Source organism: Salmo trutta, chromosome 3 (genome assembly GCF_901001165.1).
Source record: "Salmo trutta chromosome 3, fSalTru1.1, whole genome shotgun sequence".
Classification (NCBI taxonomy): Eukaryota; Metazoa; Chordata; class Actinopteri; order Salmoniformes; family Salmonidae; genus Salmo; species Salmo trutta.
In genome coordinates, this window is record NC_042959.1 from 50147865 (window position 1) to 50153864 (window position 6000).

The following is a 6000-nucleotide window of genomic DNA, read 5'->3' on the forward strand; positions in this document are numbered from 1 at the left end:
AATAATGGTCTGGGGCTTTTGTTCATGGTTTGGGCGAGTCCCCTTAGTTCCAGTGAAGGGAAATCTTAATGCTACAGCATACAATGACATTGTAGACGATTCTGTGTTTCCAACTTTGTGGCAACAGTTTGGGGAAGGCCCTTTCCTGTTTTAGCATGACAATGCACAAAGGTCCATACAGAAATGTTTTGTCAAGATCAGTGTGGAAGAACTTGACTGGCCTGCACAGAGCCCTGACCTCAACCCCATCGAACACCTTTGGGATGAATTGGAATGCCGACTGCGAGCCAGGCCTAATTGCCCAAAATCAGTGCCTGACTTCACTAATGCTCTTGTGGCAGAATGGAAGCAAGTCACATCAGCAATGTTACATCTAGTGGAAAGACTTCCCAGAAGAGTGGAGGCTGTTAAAGCAGCAAAGAGGGGACCAATTCCATATTCATGCCCATGATTTTGGAATGAGCTATTTGACGAGCAAGTGTCCAGATACTTTTGGCCATGTAGTGTATATACATACTTATTTTAAGTTATTCAAGTATAAATTACCATAGATGACCTACTGATTACAGAAACATTAGTAAATTACCTGTAGCTTTGCAACCATACTCCTGTACAATGCATTATGACGCTGTTATAATGTATTGTAAGATTTGTCATAAGCATGTATGACTAGGACTAGGCTACAGTATAGCCTAGCCTACTTTGGAAATCTGAACCTGTCAACGTTTCAGGTTAAGAACCACGAGAACGCAGAATACAATCTAGTCTACCAACTGAACTTTATTTCATTTTCCACCATTGCCTCAAATTAAATGAATCATAACAAACTGGTCGTAATGAAAATGGAAAGTGTACCCGAGTGCACTGAACCAATTCAACCCTCCTGGAAAATATGGGATGGATTGAATTGAAACTCCTAAAATCACATTTTTAGTCACATTTATCCTTCACTAAGTCTATGGCAGAATGAATCCTCAAGGACGCTCATATCTCTCCGTGGAACAGTCAGTGCACAAAGATGGCGTAGCAGTCGGACGTGTGTTTGTCTTGTCCCTTGTTAATTAGTCTGTAAATATTCTGTTTTTAATTTCTTTCATATTTTAATCTCACTTTCCATCTATGAACTAAGCATACTTTCCTGCAACCCGCCTCACGCAATGTGGTACGGATCTGCTATTCTTTTTAGACCTTATAACTGGAACCTCCATCAGTAGCTAGCCAGCAATCTAGCTACTAGTCATTGTTTGCCGCTGCTAGCGGTCTTCACCTGTGGCTCAGTTGGTAGAGCATGGTGTTTGCAATGCCAGCATGGTGTGTGCAACGCCAGGGTTGTGGGTTCGATTCCCACGGGGGGCCAGTACAAAAAAAAAATGCATGAAATGAAATGTATGCATTCACTACTGTACGTCGCTCTGGATAAGAGCGTCTGCTAAATGACTAAAATGTAAATGTAAAATGTTATCTCAGACACTAGCCAGCTTTAGCTCGGACAATTACCTGCCAGTCTGCACAGCGCAATATCAACCCAGAGCGTTCGGCTCCCAGACTCACCTATTGCTGCTCATTGGACCCTATGATCACTCGGCTACACAGCTGATGCCTGCTGGTCTGTAAAATAAAACTGAAACAAAATGAGGTAATTTTTCGGCCCCAGCCTCGAACTAAGGTCCTTTGTGTACCTAACTGACTCACTCTGCCCATTCATCGTCATTTACCCGTTGTTGTCTTAGCTCTCCCGACTAACACCTGTGATTGCTTTATGCCTATCTCTAATGTCAATATACCTTGTCTACTGCTGTTTTGGTTAGTTATTATTGTTTTATTTCACTGTAGAGCTCCCAATCCTGCTCAACATGCCTAAGATAGCTCTTTTGTCCCACCCCTCACGCATGCGGAGACCTCACCTGGCTTACCTGGTGCCTCCAGAGACCCAACCTCTCTCATCGTCACTCAATGCCTAGGTTTACCTCCACTGTACTCACATCCTACCATACCATTGTCTGTACATTATGCCCTGAATCTATTCTACCACACCCAGAAATCTGCTCCTTTTGTTCTCCGTCCCCAACGCACTAGACGACCAGTTCTTATAGCCTTTAGCCATACCCTTAGCCAACTCCTCCTCTGTTCCTCTGGTGATGTAACCCAGGCCCTGTAGCCCCCAGTTCTACACCTATTCCCCAGGCGCTCTCATTTGTTGACTTCTTTAACGTAAAAGCCTTGGTTTAAAGCATGTTAACATCAGAAGCCTCCTCCCGAAGTTTTTTATTCTCTGCTTTAGCACACTCCGCCAACCCTGATGCCCTAGCCTTGTCTGAATCCTGGTTTAGGAAGGCCACCAAAAATTCAGAAATGTCCATCCGCAACTACAACATTTTGCAATCTACTGCAGAGAGAGCCTGCAGAGTTCTGTCTTACTATCCAGGTATCTGCCCAAACAGTTCGAGCTTCTACTTTTAAAAATCCAGAAATAAGTCTCTCATTGTTGCTGCTTGTAATAGACCCCCCTCAGCCCCCAGCTGTGCCCTGGACACCATATGTGAATTGATTGCCCCCCATCTATCTTCAGAGTTCATACTGTTAGGTGACCTAAACTGGGATATGCTTAACACCCCGGCCGTCCTACAATCTAAACTAGATGCCCTCAATCTCACACAAATTATCAAGGAACCTACCAGGTACAACCCTAAATCCGTAAACATGGGCACCCTCATAGATATCATCCTTACCAGCTTGCCCTCCAAATACACCTCTGCTGTCTTCAACCAGGATCTCAGCGATCACTGCCTCATTGCCTGCGTCCGTAATGTGTCCGCAGTCATACGACCAACCTCATCACTGTCAAACACTCCCTAAAATACATCCGCGAGCAGGCCTTTCTAATCGACCTGGCCCGGGTATCCTGGAAGTATATTGACCTCATCCCATCAGTAGAGGATGCCTGGTTGTTCTTTAAAAGTGCTTTCCTCACCATCTTAAATAAGCATGCCCCGTTCCAAAAATGTAGAACTAAGAACAGATATAGCCCCTGGTTCACTCCTGACTTGACTGCCCTTGACCAGCACATCCAGTGGCGTACTGCATTAGCATCGAATAGCCCCCGCTATATGCAACTTTTCAGGGAAGTCAGGAACCAATATACACACTCAGTTAGGAAAGCAAAGGCTAGCTTTTTAAAGCAGAAATTTGCATCTTGTAACCCTAATTCCAAAAAGTTTTGGGACACAGTAAAGTCCATGGAGAATAAGAGCAGCTCCTCTCAGCTGTCCACTGCACTGAGGCTAGGAAACACTGTCACCACCAATAAATCTACGATAACCGATAATTTCAACAATCATTTTTCTATGGCCAGCCATGCTTTCCACCTGGCTTCCCCTACCCCGGCCAACAGCTCTGCACTCCCCGCAGCAACCTGCCCAAGCCCCCCCCCCGCTTCTCTTTCACCCAAATCCAGATAGCTGATGTTCTGAAGAGCTACAAAATCTTGACCCCCGACAAATCAGCTGGGCTAGACAATCTGGACCCTCTCTTTCTAAAATTATCCGCTGCAATTGTTGCAACCCCTATTACTAGCCTGTTCAACCTCTCGTATCGTCTGAGATCCCCAAAGATTGGAAAGATGCTGCGGTCTTCCCCCTCAAAGGGGGAGACACTCTAGACCCAAACTGTTACAGACCTATATCCATCCTGCCCTGCCTTTCTAAGGTCTTCAAAAGCCAAGATAACAAACAAATCACCGACCATTTCGAATCCCACCGCACCTTTTCCGCTATGCAATCTGGTTTCCGAGCTGGTCATGGGTGCACCTCAGCCACACTCAAGGTCCTAAACGATATCATAACCGCCATCGATAAAAGACAGTACTGTGCAGCTGTCTTCATTGACCTGGCCAAGGCTTTCGATGCTGTCAATCACCGCATTCTTATCGGCAGACTCAACAGCCTTGGTTTCTCAATTGACTGCCTCGCCTGGTTCACCAACTACTTCTCGAAACTCATGGAAAATAGTTCAGTGTGTCAAATCGGAGGGCCTGTTATCCAGACCTCTGGCAGTCTCTATGGGGGTGCCACAGGGTTCAATTCTCGGGCCGACTCTTTTCTCTGTATACATGAATGATGTCGCTCTTGCTGCTGGTGATTCTCTGATCCACCGCTACGCAGACGACACCATTCTGTATACTTCTGGCCCTTCTTTGGACACGGTGTTAACAAACCTCCAAACGAGCTTCAATGCCATACAACACTCCTTCGTGGCCTCCAACTGCTCTTAAATGCTAGTAAAACTAAATGCATGCTCTTCAACAGATTGCTGCCCGCACCCGCCCGCCCGACCAGCATCACTACTCTGGACGTTTCTGACTTAGAATATGTGGACAACTACAAATACCTAGGTGTCTGGTTAGACTGTAAGCTCTCCTTCCAGACTCACATTAAGCATCTCCAATCCAAAATTAAATCTCGAATCGGCTTCCTATTTCACAACAAAGCATCCTTCACTCATGCTGCCAAACATACCCTCGTAAAACTGACTATCCTTCCGATCCTTGACTTCGGCGATGCCATTTACAAAATAGCCTCCAACACTCTACTCAGCAAATTGGATGCAGTCTATCACAGTGCCATCCATTTTGTTACCAAAGCCCCATATACTACCCACCACTGTGACCTGTATGCTCTCGTTGGCTGGCCCTCGCTACATATCCGTCACCAAACCCACTGGCTCCAGGTCATCTGTAAGTCTTTGCTAGGTAAAGCCCCGCCTTATTTCAGCTCACTGGTCACCATAGCAACACCCACCCGTAGCACACGCTCCAGCAGGTATATTTCACTGGTCATCCCCAAAGCCAACACCTCCTTTGGCCGCCTTTCCTTCCAGTTATCTGCTGCCAATGACTAGAATGAATTGCAAAAGTCACTGAAGCTGGAGACTTATATCTCGCTCACTAACTATAAGCATCAGCTGTCAGAGCAGCTTACCGATCACTGCACCTGTACACAGCCCATCTGTAAATAGCCCACCTATCTACCTCATCCTCATATTGTTTTTTGTTGTTGTTGCTCTTTTAAACCCTGGTATCTCTACTTGCACATCACCGTCTACACATCTATCACTCCAGTGTTAATGCTAAACTGTAATTATTTTGCCACTATGGCCTATTTATTGCCTTACCAAATCTTACTACATTTGCACACACTGTATATAGATTGTTCTATTGTGTTATACTGTACATTTGTCTATCCCATGTGTAATTCTGTGTTGTTTTTGTCGCACTGCTTTGCTTTATCTTGGCCAGGTCGCAGTTGTAAATGAGAACTTGTTCTCAACTGGCCTACCTGGTTAAATAAAGGGGAAATAAATAAAATAAAATGAAAAATAGCAGTGTAAGAGGGGTGTGACAGTGTGCCAACAACATCCCACAAGTGTCTGGAATGTAAAGTAATCAGGAGATCACATAAACATGTAAACTGCTGTCCAGAATTCATTCCAGCTACTTCTGCAGGAGTATTGTACTCAGGTTGTCCTAAGTAGCTTCAGGGTATTCAGTGTACATGTTTAGGGCTTTTCCACCATCGCTAACTTTATCCTAGGTTTTTCACATTTCATGCTTCATTTGATAGAGGGGTAGAGTTTCAGTTGCATTTACATGGCAGTCATGACTACTACCGTGCTTCCTATTCTGTGTCGACCCATTCCTCCCATGGAAAAGATTAGAAAATATTTACTTTAAAGCATTATGAAACCTTTTTAATTGATCATGGCCAGGTTTCATACCCTACTATTTGACATATGATGATAATAAAACAAATGTAGAAAGTTAGGCCAGTTGGTTCACATCAGGAAGTGCTATAACGGCCTGTGTGCCCATTATGGTTGGATTATAACACTATTAAAAACGTAATTTTAGTGGAAAGGAATTTCCCTTTGCTGATGGGAGGATGTAGACCTGCATACAGGTCTCTACAACCTTTGACTGACTAACTCAATTCAAGTTGTCTATTT